We start from the raw sequence: 18917 nt of genomic DNA on the forward strand, positions 1-18917 counted from the left end.
GGCAACATTTCGTTTTTTTTTTTTTCTAAAATAACATTTTTTTTCTTGGGGTATGTTTCTTTTACTCAAAACATTACAAAAATGAACGATAAGTTATTTTATTTGACCTATTTATAATTCATGAGAGAAAGGATTAATGTAGCAAGTACATTTAAAGATGAGCATAAAAAGCTACTCCAGATGATATATATTGAATAGCCAAGACATTTCAAAAGGAAAAAGATTAGATTACTTGCTTTCGAGAATGGATGAGTTTTCTCATAACTCAGTCCTTCATATAAATACCAAAATAGAAAGAAAAGTCACTCAAACGCAATTGAAGGACTGAACACAGCATAATATTAATCGATTATAAACTTTCCTAAAGCATAGAAAGGCAACTAAGCTCTACATCTGCATCAAAATTTAAGTCCATATCAACTGATTTAAACAATAAAATAGGGTCAGGTCTTTTAAGAACTATGTTAGGCTGCCCACAAAAGGTAAAAAAATACCTAAACTGATTATAGCATGAGATAAAAATCAAAGCAAACTTAGACAAAAGGAATGCAAGATATAGAAACTGCCAATTCTCACAGTGGCTCATAGAAGATAAAATTACAAAAAAATACAAAATGGTGGGTTAGTTTACTTCAGGTAATTCAATGGACAATTATAACGTTTCTATTTTGAAGTCGCTAATAAAATAAAAGTAAGTTATAAATTATTCAATCGCAAGAATATACCTTTTAATACTTATGAAGTAAATTTAAATAGTGTCTTAGTAACATTACTTCAATTGCTTATGTTACTTTTTAGGAGTTCAATCAGGCCTTTTTTTTTTATAGACAATCATTGTATTATCTGACGTAAATATAAATAAAATATATTTTAAATATATCCTGAAATATTATTATTCTATAATTTTTTAATCAGGCATGTATTTTTAAACTTATTTTATTAATATCCGGTTTTACACAGTAGATTTCCAAAATAATAAATTTGACTTTAAAGTTTACCAACGTGTGTTCTCAGCTATTGAGAAAAAAAGAGATTATACATATATTCAGCTTTAGGACTGTAAATCCAAGGGTGTACAATTTTTCTTGTTGCCGTTGAATATAATTTTTCATAAAACATTTATCATTATAGTTTTATTTTATAAAAAGCATTTCTAATTTTTGAGTAACTATGCGTAAGAGTACTCATATAACATAGGAAGTAATAAGTAAGATTCGTTAATAAGTTAACATACATATTAATATAGCAAGGTTTGTCTATTCGTCATCGTCTAATCTTCAAAAAAAATAATAGTTCTTTGGTATTTTCATTAAAATCTGGGTTTTTTTCTGGAAAGTTAATACATATATACAACTCTTACAGACCTAGTAATCGTTTTGTATAAATATGTTAATTTATATTTGTATGAATGAACCAGACGTTGCAAACTAGAATCCATTTTCCAAGTTAACAAATACTATAGAATATATATAATAATATAATGGTAATAGGAAATAATAAGCAGATGGTTACAATGAATGTACATAAGAATGAATCTTACATACTTAGATTCAATAGATATCTAAATGCTTGGGGAAATTAGAAAATATTCTATAACATTTTTGTATTTACACATCTTCATTGAATAGTCAGTAGTGAATAGAATAATTAGCCGATTTTGGTGATATCTTAAAGAAAAATAATAAATTTATATAGTTATAAACAGTTATGATTAATATTTCTGCTAGGAATGAATGTTAATATATATTATTAATATAGTTAATCAACTCAAAGTATTTATATGGGGAAGTTTTTTTATATTTATGGTAGAAAGTTTTTTTATAAATCTTTTGGTAATCTGTTACATAAAGACTTTGTAGTCGTTTAATTTTTGAATATCATTTCATTTAAACCGTTCAATTCATAATTGAAAGACTACAAAGTATTTATAAAACGGATTACCAAAAAACTGTTCATATAAAATGAAATAAATTTCCAAATATTTTTTTGAATTTAATTCAAAGCATTTCTCTCCTCTTTAGGGTGTCAATGACAACATAAAGATTTTCCACGATTAATTTTAAACTCATTTATATGTAGCTAGTGTTTGATTTCCATTTTCGATACAGGTGACTTTAAAAAATCAGAACGGATATTTATAATTCAAAATAATTACCTACTATTTTACCTTTGAATTCTGAACAATCAGTTGTATTGTTTTGTTATATGTAAAATTTTTGGTTCTCCACGGTTAATTTTAAACTCATATATATGTAGCTAGTGTTTGATTTCCATTTTTGATACTGGCGACTTTAAAAAATCAGAATGGATATTTATAATTCAAAATAATTACCAACTATCTTGCCTTTGAATTCTGGACAATCAGTTGTATTGTTTCGTTATATGTAAATATTTTGGTTCTCCATATTAAGATCTGTTACCTGTTACCTGTTAAAGCAATTCAAATTGTATTTTATTGTGAAATTTTGCTCAAAATCATCATTTGACACTTGGATAGCGAAGTTGTAACAATTGAATCGTTATATTGGTGTTTCCATGTATCATTTATATTCCTTTTTTTTAATATGTCTCCTTTTGATATTGTTGTCGTTTTATTATGTTCACGAGCGAGTTACGCTCCTATATATATATATATATAATATTCGTCGTTTAATAATTATAGAAACTAAAAAAAAAAATTTTTTTACATTTCAAATTTTTTTTAAATATAAATTTAATTATTAATAGATATATGTTTGATGCAAGTTTTCTTTCTTTTTATTTATTAGGATAATTATTTTGTACAATGTTTTTGGAAATTAGAAATAAAGGCTTTTACAAAAGTATAAAGTAATTTGATTGATATTGAATGTATTAAAAGGTCTCTATAGAGCGTTTTTAATTATGCTAGAGTTTGTGTATTTGACAACAATTAAAATATGATGGGGAACATAAATTCTATATTTTTCAAATAAAGAGTGACAGTGGATAACTAATTTTTAAAAACGAGTGTGTGGTGTTTTAGCCTGAGCCGTTATATTGATAAATAATAAAACAGGAGTACATAAAAGAATTTGTAGCTAATTAGTGTGAATTTAGATGAGGTTTAGCAATGAACGTGTGTAGCTAAAGGTCAGCCATCATTTAAAAGAAAAAACTAATATCTAAAGTTTTAAATTCCTATTTTTTGCGTGTGAGTTTTATTATTGTTGAAAACCAGCACATAGTTGTTTTTTACTATTGTTATTTCATTTTTAACGAAAAAAGCACTAGAAATTAAGTGATAATGTCAGAATTGGCTCATCAAAAATGGAAAATAGCACTGAAGATTTGTTGACAACCAACTTTATAAATATAAAAGCAATGTTGAATCTTTTGTTGACCCTAATATCTCTGAGTAATGCCTTTAACTAACGCATGTGTTTCGATATAGGTAAGTATTTATTTCCCAAAATAAATTTTATTAGCTTGAAAAAAACAAAACTTAATTGTTGTTTAGGAGCCAAAAAATTTATTTTATTCATGTTTTTATGATGTTTAAATAGAAGCATAAATAGAATAAGTTGTTTGAAGGATTTGAACAATATTTTCTAATTTTGAAATTGATTACTGGGAAATTTTTTATGTTAGTTTAAAATTATTTTAGAAAACTATGAGCTCGAGGGATTTGGTTTTTAAATACATACATAAATAAAAAACATATCTTTTCATAGCATGGATTTTTTTTAAAGACGACTAACTACATTTATTTTATGAGAAAATACAAGATTTCTAAAGTTATTTTTCTGAAAGTAAATTATTTATTAGGGATTCATGATTTCACAAGTCTTGAAAATGATAACTTTTGAAAAATCATTCTAGTTGATCACAAATCTAAAATTTATTTTTTCGTATTATATTTGTTTTTTGAATAAAATTTAATGACATTTTTATCTTTTTCAAGGTTTAAACCAAATTTTCAGAAATAAAAATAATTAACAAAAAGTATATAATTATATTTATGCAAAATGTTATATATTCTTTCAAATGTACTTTTATTAATTATTTTTATGAAACCAAAAGAGTATATTTACAAAATAAATGTTAATATTTCATTTTGAAATGAATATTTTATATGAACATGTTTAGTTCAGCAGTAATATCCATTTAAATTAATTTTTTTAAGCAGAACAATTTTGAAATTAAGTGCTAGAATACGTGAAAGTTAATTATATCGTATAAAGAAGGAAAGAAAACAGTTGTAACACCTATATAAATGTGTACAATTAAGTTTTTATTTTATTTTTATAACATGTTATTATTTATTTCTAAAAATCCAATACTGTAGTTGAAGTAGACATTTAGAACCAAAAACTCTTTTGTATAATGAAATCCCATTTATTCCTTATTTAAATTGATTTACAGATTCAATAAAGCTTTTTATTATTATTCTTGTATAAAAAAATTAAAATCAAATCAATAAAGTAGCTGAACTAAACCTTGGAAAGCAAATACTTATTTGTAAATGAACAACCAATTATTTTAAATTTATATGAACTCTGTTGGCTGAAAAATAAAAATATTTTTGAGTTTTGTGCATAAATTTCCTACAACTTCGGGTTTATATAAGAAAATAAATTTTTTATTTTTGTGATTCCAGATGTTAATTAAGAATTAATAAAATAACTTTTCATAAAATTATGAATGATTTAAAAAGGTATTGGTTAATTAAAATATTAATAATATGGCCAATTTAAATACTAAAATTACTCAAAATGAAGTATTAAAGTTGTCCCCTTATCATTGTAGCCAAATGATTAATCATATTTTAATATAATAAAACAATTAAGTAAATGCATAAAATTTAAAAGAAGTTCTATATCAAAATAATCAATTATGATTATCTTTTTACACAGTGAAAAAATATCATGAAAGTTTGTAATTAACAAATGTTTTTACTTTATATTTGTGGATTAGATTATAAAATAAATGAAACATCATGCTAACATAGAGTTTTAATACATAAAAAAATAACTTATTAATAAATATTAATTAAAATATTCATTTTTTTAGATAGCGTTGTTTGTTAGTAGTTTGAGACATTCAGTATAAAAGTTTTAACTATAAGAGAAAACAAATTAAGAACACTACGAATTACACTCAATATTATTATTTTACTTAACTTCCATTTCCATATTAATTAAATAAACTGATAAGTTTTTAAAAGTGTATCAAATTATACTTAAAAGTAGAAAAAATTAAACGTTGCTATTAACGAAAATTGTCATCTTATATTATTTTTGAAAGGTAACATTTGAGGTAATTAAAGTCTCGGAGATTTTCATTTTATATATGTTTCTCAAATTGTCACTCCTACCACAAAAAGAAAAGAAAAAAAAATCTTATTTAAAAGCATAAAAAAATGTTTAAGGAGCACAAGACTAGATTGGAGGTAAACAAACTGCAGCCTGTATATCAAATGTAGCCTGACTTTTTTGACTTGTCTAAAAGTTTGCCCTATAAATGTGATTCTGGTGAAGTTTCTTCTTTTGTATTTTGTTTTTAAATATTTATATTGATCCAACAGATACAAACTTTCATTGTATGTATCTCTGAACATTTTTTCTCTGAAAAGGAAATAGGTCACCAGGCTTAAGATAGTTAGGTAATTATTTACAAATTTTAGACTTTTCTATATTTAATAGTAGGAAGTTGTGCAAATCAGCTTAACGGTAGTTATTTTGTGTTCAATCAATCATGTTTACTTACCCTACTCTGAAATATTTATTACTTTTCTAGATATATAAACATAATATGTTAAAAATGAGAATATTAATGCAAGAAATCCTGAGTTGTAATATTTTACACTGATAAAAATTTTAATAACTCACTTTATTCTGTTCTTCATTGACAGTATTTTTTCTTAAATATACGTTTCATCCAAGTGTAACTGCACTTGACATGAAAGTGAATAAAAATATGTAAAAAGGCGTCAACATCCATGGAGGTGTTAGCACTATCTCGTTAGGGCGATTTTCTTCTTTTGAGTTTTCTATGCTTGGTGTTACAAAGCTTTGTAAAAATACTGAAAATATTAAAAGCTACATTTGATTGACAAAAGGTACAATTCAAAATGGATATTCAGTATATCTATGGGCATTGTTTGTCCATAACTTTTTCAAACCTTTATACATTTTTTAATTTGGGTACAAAGTTTCTTCCAATACCTAACAGTATCTTCAACACTTTTTGTTGGATATAAATATGATTAAAATATTTTCTATTTTCCCATGTCAGTAAAATGCATTTAAAAAATAGGACTTAACTCAGTTTTAATTTTATGAAAATTTATTTTTTCAAATTGATTTAAATGCAGCTCTTCGAATTGTTGGAGTTAAGCTTAGATTAAAGATTTTTGTATTATTTTGTTAATAGGGATCACACATTATGTAATAAATAAACTTTGAGCTAACATAGAAATACCAAGAACATAATTTAAAGGTGTAGTTCATGTGTTAAGCTTTGATTTTTAATTTAGGACACTCAATTTTGATAATCTTTTCTTCCAAATATGTTATGTCTGTGCATGATTTTTTGAATGATATTCCAGGTGGATTTATTGAGTCTAAGATGGCAGAGGCTACCATTGATTAAGAAAAATATAAGCTTTGCTCCAAAATTTAAAATCATTGTCTTGTCCTTGTTGATTTTCAGACCAGATTTCTTCTTAAGCAGCTCATATACCTAGTTGCAATATATATCTCACTTTCTTCTTGTGATTTGCCTTCTATAATTATATATTTGTCGTAAGTATATACCGAGCAGTTTATTACAATTAACTTTGTCCATCAAAGGTTTAAAATTAAATCAAAAAGATGTGATGATAAAGGACAATAATTTATTTTATCTTATCTTAATAGGAATAAAAAAAATATAAATAAAAGCTTTTTTTGAATGGCTTTGTGATTTATATTTTTAGTGTAAAATGAAATACATATGTATAAGCAAAATTATATTCTAAATTAATTTTACAACCCAAATAACTTTTCAAACTTAAACATTCAATCATAATATGTACCTTATGCAGTGATTTCTAACTTTTCGAAAATATAAATAAGCTTTAGGTATAATTTTTTGGGAGCTAGGGGGACAACTTAATTTTTCTCAAATATTTTGGATCCAAATTTTTTTCAAATATTTTGGGTCCAAAAAATAAATAAATTATGACTTATTTTTTTAAAGATTTTTTTTCTTTGGACTTTCTGATGGCTTTATTTTAAAAAAAGGGAATCCGTAATAACTTCAAGGAGCTCATATTGAGAATCACTGATCTAATGGTTAAAAAAGTAAGAAGCCATTTATTCAATTTTATTTTAATATATTGAATACTTTGATGTTCTTGACAAAACACATTGTATATTAAATAAGTTGCATAATTTTTATAGCCTTGCATTCATAATCTAAAATTTTAGTAATTAATCAGAATATTAAATTTGGATATTGTAAAGTATATAATATTAATGAATTATTACAAAAAAAAAACAGATGTTTTATACAGAATAAGACATTTCTATATCCCCTTCCATATTTTTTTTCATATTCATCGTTGAGGTAGATAACTAAAAACAATATGAAAGTCAATTTTAAAGCCTTGTAATTAATTATATATAATTCTAATAATTCTTTAACTAATAAACACTAAAAAACTATCCAAAAATAATGTGAACAATATGAGTTTTGGGATTTAAAAACTATTGTTTGTTGTTCTTATAGTTAAGTATATTTAAATTTTATATTCAATAAAAATTTATATGAAATATTTATAATTTAGTCTCATTTTAGCAATCAAATTAGAACTCATCAGCTTTAATGCAGTTGTGTGTTTAAAAAAATATATCTAAAGGTATTAAACGGGAGTTCTCAAAAGATAAAAAAAGGTAAATCCAAAGAATTCAAAGGAAACCAAAAAAACGTCTTTTATCAAAAAAGTTTATAAAATTCACTAAGTGTAAATAAAAATGGTTCAATGTATGAATAATTCATGAATAAGGTTTTATTAAGTAAAATAAAGAAAAGTCCCGATTTTCTCATATTCATGTCATTTTTTTGTAAGTTACCTCATTTTCAGTTAGTTCCAACCTTCACAAAACAGTTGTGTTCTTTTTTGATACGCCCGTGACTTTTCAACCCACATGTTAATTTGAATAGATATTTTAAGAGCATAATAAAAAGTATTGACAATAAAATAGAAATTCAAAGGAATAAGAAACTTTTTTATACATCTTGAGTTGTATAATATTCCAATTTTTACATTTTGGAGCAAAGGTTTCTTTATTGTAACTTTAATACAAAAAAGTTGACAAAAAATAAATTACATGATAGCATCGTGAAGCCCTATTGTTCTATAAAGCCCTAATAAATACTAGGAATACGGAATATTTTGATATTCGATAACGAAATACTTTGAATATTTAAAAAAAAAAAAATTATACATGAATTAATATTCTAAAAAGTTATTTAGAAATAAGATTATTATATTTTGTATATTGTAGATGATAGATTATTTATCAATAAAAACATGTTATCAAAGAAAATATGTTTTATAGAGAATAAAACATATCCCACTCCTAATTCATCTTCTTTTTCATATTCATTGTTGGGATGGATAAATAATAAAATAGAAAAAGCCACACATACAACTTTGAGAATTATTGCAAAAAAATGATTATAACTCAGAAACTAATATAGTATCATCCCATAACTTATTTACAGGAAGAAATGGATATACTAAGAGTTTACATAGAAAATGGAGCATAAGTATGACAGACTCGACCTGTGGTGAAGAAATACCAGGGGGAATAACATAGAGTTAATTTGTACAACATTAATTCGATTGTCATTGATTGCAAATTAATATCAATGGTAAGTTGATAAATGGATAATATACAGGGTTCGGAAGAAAACATGACCTGAATTACTGATTTTAAAAAAATTCCAATAATTTTATTTTTGATAAATAATTTTGAAATTTTGTGTTTACAAAACTTTGAGACACGACCATTGTGAGCATGTTTACTCAATATCGCTGCCCTCTGCAGCAATCACAGCATCCACACGGCGGTGGAAAGCCTTGCAGGAGTTCAATTTAAAATATGTATTTCTAATCCAAAAATTGCAGTCACTTCAGTTTTTATGTGTACTTTTTTTATGAGTTATGAAACACAATGCACAATATTTTGAATAGATCAACTGAATATTAGAGAATATTTATTTTTCAAATTTTTAGTTTCATATGCAGTACTATGTTACCAGAAGCTTAAAAATTAACAATTTGACCCAAAAGCAAAAAAATTTCGAACTGAAATTGCCTTTACTACATTGAAAATTCCTTAAAAGATATCAAAATTTGAAACAGTTAGGTTGTGAGTATCCAAAGTAAAAATAGTTATTGGTGGTGAGAGATAAAAATATTATCCAAAAATATGAACATAATACTATAAACGGTACATAATGAAATTAAGTACAAAAAGAGATATTGTTACATATATTCAATGAGATTATATAGTAATAAAGAGGTCATAACCCTTTCCTGTTCAACCTTCTACATCTTATGACTTTATATTATTACTATTGTCTTTATATTTAATTTTTCTTAGTTTGTGTAACTAGAAAAAAAGTTTAAAAGGGTTTTTCAAAATATATAGTAAAATATCATAAATTATAATGCATTATTATTAAAGCTACTTAAATAAAATATCGTAATGGATCTATAATGATTAAATTAGAACCTTAATAATGTATTTTTTATATTTGGTCAAAAATAAACAGTGCATTAGGTGTCACCATAAAAGATGATAAATGAGAAACAAATATAAACAATATTTTACATTTTTTACTTTGTAAAACAATAAACAATAATAGTAATATTAAAAAAAAAATCAGCAAAAATATATTGGATAAATGAAAGTCTATAAATTATTGTGTATCCATTATTTGCTCAATTGAAGCACCGCCTAATGAGCAATTTGATTGGAATGTTACAATGACTGAATTTCTTCAGTCATAATTATTAGGATCGTATCATAATTAATATTTCTAATAATCAGAGCCAAAAATATACTTGTGGAAAAATGTCTTCAATATTAATTAACCCTTTGATTCTTTAATTAAATTTCTTCTGCTTATCCATCCCAATATTGAAATGGATATTTGAGCAATATAAACATTTATTTACCGTATAGTTGAAAATACATAGGTTACAATAAGCATCATTGAACAAAATGAATTAATTAATATTAAGCTCTATAATAATATAATGGTTTGATCACTTTACATTATAGAAATATCATTGAAGATATTATTACCCTCTACACAATTAAAAAATATATATATATTATCGCCCCCATACTAGATATTTAAAACAAAGGGAGCTTATTCCATGAAAAAAGACTCTCCAATAACAACAGTATTTACCTCCACAAAACCTAATAATACATTGTTAAGCATAGTTTTTATGGTACAATGGCTTATCGATGAAATTTTATACATCTATGCTGTAGTCAGGAAAGAAAGGAAGATCTCTAGTCAGATTGTAGTGAGACTTCTTTTGTAAGATTAAGAGGGAATTTGAGATATCTTAAGATAATTTTGAAGCACCAACAACACGAACTCAGTGAAAGGTTGAAGTAACTGTGTCCACTCGACGGAATCCTTGACCATATGCCAGCAAATTGTCAAAGAGGAACCAAAAACTTCATTAGGGGAATTTCTCCATTCCTACAACAATCCGAACAACAAGAGGTTCGTTTCTTTCAAACAAAGTTCTTAGCCTACGTCATGATGTTCGGGATGATGGGCTCCAAATACCACGTCATACATCATTTTCTGTTCCCCAAAGGCCTCAGAAAGAACATTGATGCCTACCACGACGTATGGGAGACCATACATGTGGTATCAGGACTTGACTCCCACCCACAAATCGAAAAAAAGTATTTGAATGCTCCACGACAATTTCGACGACAGGACATTTAATATTAAACTATGTATACTTTAGAAGATATAACATTTTTAAATTATTATTGTGCAAGACATATTCAACACAGAATATGCCATCTCACACTCCTTTTTTATGTTCATTATTTGGATTGATAAATGGATAAAAATTTATTCTAACAGATATTGAAACCTCCACAATTAATTATCAATATTCAATAAATAACATTAAAACTAAAATAGTACTAGCCCACTTGGTTACAGAAAGTATATGCCAAGAGAAGGAGAGTATACGAAAAATAAGTAGAATAAAACTATAATACATAATCAAAATTATACAAATATTTCAGTATCTTGGGTATATAAATACCCCAAGGAAATTACAGTTTTAAAAAAAGTATTAATTGAAGAGTCAGGATCAGAAATTTACTATATATTTTTTATTTATTTTTGCTTTTACAATATTTGAACTCATTGCAGTACCGGTTTTTTTAAAGTAACTTAATTAATTTATTCCATTATCATTTGGAAAAAATTATCTACATTACACAATCAGTGACAGCTCTTCTTAACCAAGACAAGTAATCATAAAAACATAATATTTGGATCGGATTCTTAATAGGCAGGTGCTACTGTTCTAAATTTGTTAACAAAAATTGATACAGTAAGAAGTGCAAAGAAGTATTTAATATCGGAAAATGTGAAATATACAAACATCTCGAATGGTGCAAAGGTCATTCAGATATTCCACGGAGCGAATTTACAGAACATTTTGCAAAGAGTGGTACTGAAGGTCAAAAAAGTGATTGCGTTGGTGTACCTCCTATTTATATAAAGAAAGTATTTGTTGACTTTTTCTTCATAGTTTGGTGCAACAGACACATGGAAAATTAAAGAATGAAACATAACTTCACATGTTGAAGAAACCAAAACAAAAGAGTGTCAAACTTTCGTGTCAGAACATGAACTTACTGGTTCAAGCCTACACAAGCCATGGTCTATTTTTGGCTCATCTGAACAAATGGAAAAATACAAGAGCAATGTGCAAAATTTTATTGAAGAAACACAAAGCGAAGACCGCCTTATTAACAGATGGGCATTGTTCTTATAAAAGAGATAACAAGCCATGCAAAAAGAGAATGAAAATCTTTGTATTCTTAAATTTATAAAATGAACAAAAATTATGAAAATTATTGATTATAATTTTAAAATTAGGTAAACGTTTGATAAATTTTTGCTGTAGTAGAAAATATACCGATTTTTGTGGTCGTGTTCTTTTTGGTATGTATGTATTATTTTGTAATGTTAGCATATTTCTGATATTTTATAATGTATGTATGTACAACGGTTAATTAGTTCGTTGAATATTTATTACTGCTTGTCATGCATACATAAAATAAAAATGTACAAATATGAGGCAACGAACACGGACCACATAACGGAATATTTGTGCTACTACAGCAGATTATAAAACCATGTTCATAAAAATTTTGTTCAAAAATATTTTATATTTTTGAACACTTCATAAATTTTAAATTACGAAAGTCTTCGTTTTCCGCTTGCATTGCTTGATATGTGGGAGGGTCATATATTAATGAGATAGCTTTGAGGCGTCCCAATAGTAAACTGTTTTTTGCTCTCAGTACCCGTTTTCGCAAGATTGTCTACAAATTCATTTTCTGCTTTGTCAAAATGTCGTTTGCACAATTCTAGATATATATTTTTCTCATTCATTAATTTGATGATGGTTTTTTTACATTTTAAAACTTCTTTACTAGTAGTAAGCGGATTAAAGATTGCAGCGATTGTTCATTGGGAGTATTATCTGATTATGACATTATTCAATATTTTTTCAAGTAAGAAATGCTTCATTCCTATCTTGATTTCGTTACTTGATCCTTAATGTATATGTTCAGAAAAGCAATGCCCAAAACTGCCTCCATTCCTGGGGTTGGTGTCAATCGAAATGTATGAGTAATTCCCAAGAGTGTTTTCCTTTGAATGGTGTTTAATATTTTCCTTTCACTTTTTTTGTAGTGATTGCATGTTTCTATACTAGATACCCATACGAGGTGATACGTCTGAGCATAGCTTCATACAACTAGAGAACCTTGTTTGAGGTTAGTCCCTATTATTGTCCTATAATTGCCTTGGCCGTATTCTATATCCGAGAATCCGGGGTCTTTTTTTCAAATAATCTGTCGAGCTGAGTCATTCATCAAAAGTCACAAGTAGGTCATTTTTATGGGTAGCATATCTTTACCATCATTTCTAACTGTGGAAAGTATTTTTATCTAAGTGTATAAGCTTTCAATAAGACCAAAGCGCTTGATTTTGATGGGTTAAAGGTAATACCATTTTCTTTCCCCCATTCAATTACAGTATTAGTTCCCCTTTGTAACGTATTGACATGGTTAATAATTAAAAGGAGGATGTCGTCTGTGTAGACAAAGACCTTGATTGGTCCTATTTTTAAATTTATTAAGTAAACTATTCATAATCATATTCCAAACAACCAATGATATTACGCCCCCTTGTGGGTTCCTACGGGTTTGATTGATAGATACTTTTTCGCTTTTAACCTTAGAGGTGACCGTACAGGTATTAGGTAAATTTTTGTAGCAGGATCCGATACACTCTGGAATACCGAGAATTTCTAATGAAGCATCAGCTGAATGAAATTCTATTTAATCAAATGCACTTGTGCAATCAAAACTGACAACAAGTTTACATTGTTATTAATAGAAAGATTTTTCTATAGTGTCGGTCACTTGTGAAAGGATCGTCGCAGTTGATAAGCCCCTTGTATAGGTATGTTGTGAGTTGAGTGTTGGAATGAATTCTTCAACTTCCAAGTGTGAAATCTGCCCATACCCTAAAAGCACAAAGTTGGAAAAAATTATCGGTCTGAAGGATTTGGCCAGGCTGTTTTTAATCTGGTTTATCTCAAGTATCTTGGTGTAGAACGAGTGATGAGGACGACTTTATAAATTTCTGAGATGTAGGCGACGATGCTGTCCCCAAGTAGTTGCAGTAAAACTGGTTTCAGTTCATCAGGTCCCAAGATTTTTTATGAGACAAATGAGTTTAAAAACTTTGTTGCAATTTAAGAAGTCTACTTTAAAATCATTTACTTGCATGGATGTTCCACAAGACAAATGATTCTAGAGTGTGGAAATGAGTTTCTATGAGTTTTTTTAGTGATTCAGCAGATGATTCTGCGTACCCCTGATCAGTTATAAGAAGTATAAATTTCATAAATTTATAACCATTACTAAAGTAATAAAATTGAATGAACATTGTTGATAATGAATACTTGAACTTTTAATATGCGGCTTTGGTTTGTACCGAATGGTTTTTGAATACATTTGCCATTCACGAAAAAGTATTTTAGGGGAGAAAATTAAGAACCAACCTCGTATAGTTTGAGATGCATCAAAAAATTTAGGGACAGTTGGTGAATCAACAAATGTAGAAACTTGATTTTTAAAAGTTTTCCAACCCCTCTTATTTACCGGTACACATTTTTGGTAAATTATACGTTCATTACAAATTATCTGCCTAGAATTTAATGGGTATAACGAACAGAACAAGACTTAAACAATATTTGTGAGTTCTTCAAAAGGGAGTATTTACATTAGAGTGTCAATTATATCATTTTTGTGAGAAAAAAAAAAAAAAAAATAAGGGTTCAAATTCATTTCTTTTGATAACAACATGCAATTCACAAAATTTGAACAACAGCCCTGAAGCATTGAAATTTTGAATTTTTTTTGAAAAAACGTGATTTTTTTTAATATCATCCGTATACTACACATTACAGCTTGTTTGTAAAATTAACAAATTTAGTGAAGTTAAACTTCTAATAAAAGTTTTTTATATATGTTTATGATAAATTTGATATTCCTACAAGTGTTTGAACTTCTAATCTCAACAATTATTCTTTTGATATTGTTACATTCTTTCATTGGTTTGAAAACAGATGCTACTTGTGCCTCACCTGTCCCTGAAGGAAGCTTGGGAACATATATCAACATTGAAATGGATATCCCAAATTTATGAAACATTGCACGTCTTTGCCCTCGGCCACAAATGACCTCGAAGGTAATTTATTTGCAAAATTATATCCTACTAAATTTTATATTCAATATTTTTTTATTTTATACATTTTATAAAGAGGTTTTTTTTTCTTCAACAATGGTAATAAAAAAGGTCATCAAGGATAAAGGTATCAACATTGCTACTTTTTTTTTAATCTATGTAAATAAAAAAACTTATTCGGAATTTTTTTAGATATTTAGCCGTCCATTGACTTTGATACACATGTAAAATGACAGATAGGCAAAAAGGCTACATTTTATTTAAATATTTTTATCGTTCTTTCACACACTTAAAAAATGATTTATCATAATCATATACAAAAAATTTTTCGATAGAACTTAAACATAACATAATTTCTTAATTTTACTAACAAGCTGTAATGTGTAGTATATGGACGATATTAAAACAAAATCACGTTTTTTCGAAGAATATGCAAAATTTCAAAACATTAGGGGAGTTGAAATACCTTAAAATGTTCATAAATAAATTTTTAAACTTTGTTAATCGTATTTTTTTATCAAAAGGAACGGATTTGATCCCTCATTTTTTTTTACTTTTTCACAAAAAGTGATTTAATTGGCATCATAATTTACATGTTGTTGAACTATTATTAAAATGAAATTTATGTGTATAATTTATAGACTATTATCGATTGACATGAAACCAAAAGTTCAGGATAAAAGTTTTATTGACTATGAATAGTCTAATTTAAATAATAAACTAATTTTCGGTATATAAATACTTTTTTCAGTATTTTCACATTTATGTATTTTTAAATATCTCTGTATTAATTATTTTAAATGTTTTTTTTTTCCTTTTTTACAATATAACTACAAAAAAAAACATATTACTCTGAAATAAAAGTATATTATTCAGAAACGTTAGGGTTTTTCCTGTCTTTTTATACACGTAAAATAAAGTTTCCGTGTTGTTTGTTTTTAAAGAGTAATTATGTTTACTTTCAGGATAATAAGCTAATAATATTTTTCGCACATGTTCATTAAAAAACACATCTTGGGCTTTTAGAAAAGTATGCATTGGATCAAAATGTTTTAAAAAAAGTTTGACTCTACATACAAATATGTATATGAACAAAAAAAACTGTTACATAAATACTTAAAAGTACATTACCTTCAAGTTCCGAAAAAAAATTCCAAATTAATGTGAGATCCAAACCTGAAAAATGAATGTATTTTAAAAAACTAGTTGCACCAGCAAACAAAATGAACATATAAGGTTTCATATAAATTTAAGCTGAAATAATATATATTGTTTTTTTTATGTAAGAACCATATGAAAATACAATATTTAATACAAAACTAAACTTTTTTCACAATTTTTTTCCGGGAAGAATATCATATATGTTTTTCTATTATATTTAACTAAAATTCATTATTAGGCTGAGTAATTCCAAGTATTTCTTAAAATAGGGAATTGTAATAAGTTCATCTAATATAACATAGTTTGGTTAGATAACACAAAATTCAATTATTTATAAATTATTCTGGTTGTAGAAGTGATATTGACATACGTATAATATATTTTTGCAATGCTTTAAAATAATACAACAATCTTAGTTTTCGATCAATTTATATTATAGCTATTGATATTTTATAAATACAAGGATGTTCTGTATAATTTTTGATCTCCACAGGAAAATGGCAACCCTCGTAAATAAAAGATAGATACCTCTATCAAGAATGTATGAACCATTACTCATGAAGGTTTTAACCAATTTATACGAGCAGATGTTGTGTAATAGTTTTTGACTAGTTAATGTCAGTGTTTATATGAATGTGGAAAAATAGAGTACTGAGCAATCATTAAATTGTTTTTTTTTGAAAGTATTAACCTTTAAATAGATTTAAACGAATATATAAATGGCCTGTATTACAATTTGGCAAGTCTAACTCAATCCAACTATACAAATCTGAGGTACGGTAATATAGTAGCGATTATCCATAAATCATACTATGAAATGGTAATGCTTATTGGTATGATTGAAGTATTTTTATTTCCTTTATTACATATGCTGTTTCTATCTAATTTATATTGTGCTAATATTTTTAAAAGATTTTAATATTTATGATTAAGATGATATTCTCTAACTCTCTAAACAATTTCAACAAATCAATCATTTCTCTCCCCCCTCCATTTTTCTCTCTCAATTTGTCATAACTAGAGTGTTGTCAACTTGCACCTCATCTATACTTAGAGCTCAAGCACTAATATTTCACAAAAAAAAGACAATCAATTTACAACTTCTAACTATGAAGTAATCATTAAAAGGGAGGGGTGAGCGCATTGCTCATCCAATTGATCTCTTTTACTTCTAAGTTTTGTACGTTGGAAGGCCATGGGGGAGGAAACAATATTAAATTAAACACAATTTATTTATTCTATTATTACTAATAAATGTATTGTTATCACGTCCTTTCATCAAAATATAAAAAGAAAAAAGGCCAAAAATAATCTGGTAGTTAGCCAAATAATCCAATCACTGCAACTGCATTTTTTTTTGGAGTTACTAAAAAAACATGATTGCTATATTATTTATTTACAATTTTTTAAATGAATTACTTAGGTTTTGAAAAAGTACGTGCAAAGTCCAAGAAATGCCACTGCTTGTAAGTATCATGGTTATATTTAGTTAGTAGCATCTCGTTGAAGAAACCACACCAAATTTCAGTCAGATAGTCGATTTCTTTTTGCTTGGCATTCGTTTGAATCAAGGAATCGGACAAACTGTCTTTTGGATTCGCAAGGAATAATCCTCAAATAAAGGAAAAACTATTACAATTGTATATTATTATTCTTTATTGGACCTTTATTGGAAAAACGCCATTGATTGGCATGCAAAAAGTCATTTTCCATCACAACAATGAACCAGATCACACCTCAGCAGTTGTGGTTGCAGAATTATTTGAAATCGGGTTATCACTCGAGATGCTCATAGGGCTAGCATTTTCACGCAACTTCACTCTTGTGTCATCCATCACTATACTAGGAACTTCATCATTGATTTCTGGAGAAGTAACCTCAACATGGCTTCCAGAATATTCTGCGTCACTTGTACCCGCATTGTCATTCTAAAATTTTTGAAACCATTTATGAACTGTTCTAATCAAAGGTACAGAGTCCCTTTAATGTTTATCAAGCTTCTTTTTACAGTATTTTGACTTTATTAAATTAATGTTTTTAAATTTTTTTAGTTATATATGATAGACAAAATTTCTTCATAAGAATAATAAGAAGACCAATATATGCACATATTACGACAAGGGATCAACAAGAAATTGTATTCATGTCCTTCTGATAATGGAATATAAATATAGAATAACATATTTTATTATTTACTCATCAAAAATAATATAAATATTATGAAATAACCATGACTTATCAAGTCACAGGAGGTAATTGACAGATGACAACAATAACATTTTGTATTTTTGTGTGAAAGAGGTAACACCGTGTTAAACAACAATACACTACATATAACAAAATCTCCCCTCCCCTTGACAAACCCTCCCTATTTGAATAAAAACTATGGACAAAACATAGATATTTCATGACTCGTTTGTTATAATGACTAAATAATTTTTAAGATCATGTACAGTATGACCAAGACCGACTCAACTTTAAGCACACTACGAGACCAAATTACAAAAAAATAAAAATATAATGAAATCAATCAAAATGCCTAACATCAAATTGTTAAATATTTGATTCAGATTCTAAAAATTAATGAAGTAGCCAAATTATAGAAGAAAAATTAATTATTTTTTTGTTACCATTTTTAATTTTGCCAAAACAGCTCATTTTTAAGTTTTGTATTGCCTATACCTCAATTATCTTACTATTATTTT

The 18917-nt window shown here is 26.7% G+C and overlaps 1 protein-coding gene across 4 annotated transcripts in view; it reads right to left on the minus strand.

Moving 5' to 3' along the window:
• Nucleotides 1-18917, minus strand: part of LOC121125853 (probable G-protein coupled receptor AH9.1) — a 339881-nt gene that overhangs the window by 246469 nt on the left and 74495 nt on the right. For all 4 annotated transcript variants that reach the window (XM_071891541.1, XM_071891554.1, XM_071891551.1 and 1 more), the window contains one exon: nucleotides 16183-16227. The gene's annotated coding sequence lies outside the window, so the exon portion shown is untranslated. The remainder of the gene's footprint in view (nucleotides 1-16182; nucleotides 16228-18917) is intronic.

Source organism: Lepeophtheirus salmonis, chromosome 1 (genome assembly GCF_016086655.4).
Source record: "Lepeophtheirus salmonis chromosome 1, UVic_Lsal_1.4, whole genome shotgun sequence".
Taxonomy (NCBI): domain Eukaryota; kingdom Metazoa; phylum Arthropoda; class Copepoda; order Siphonostomatoida; family Caligidae; genus Lepeophtheirus; species Lepeophtheirus salmonis.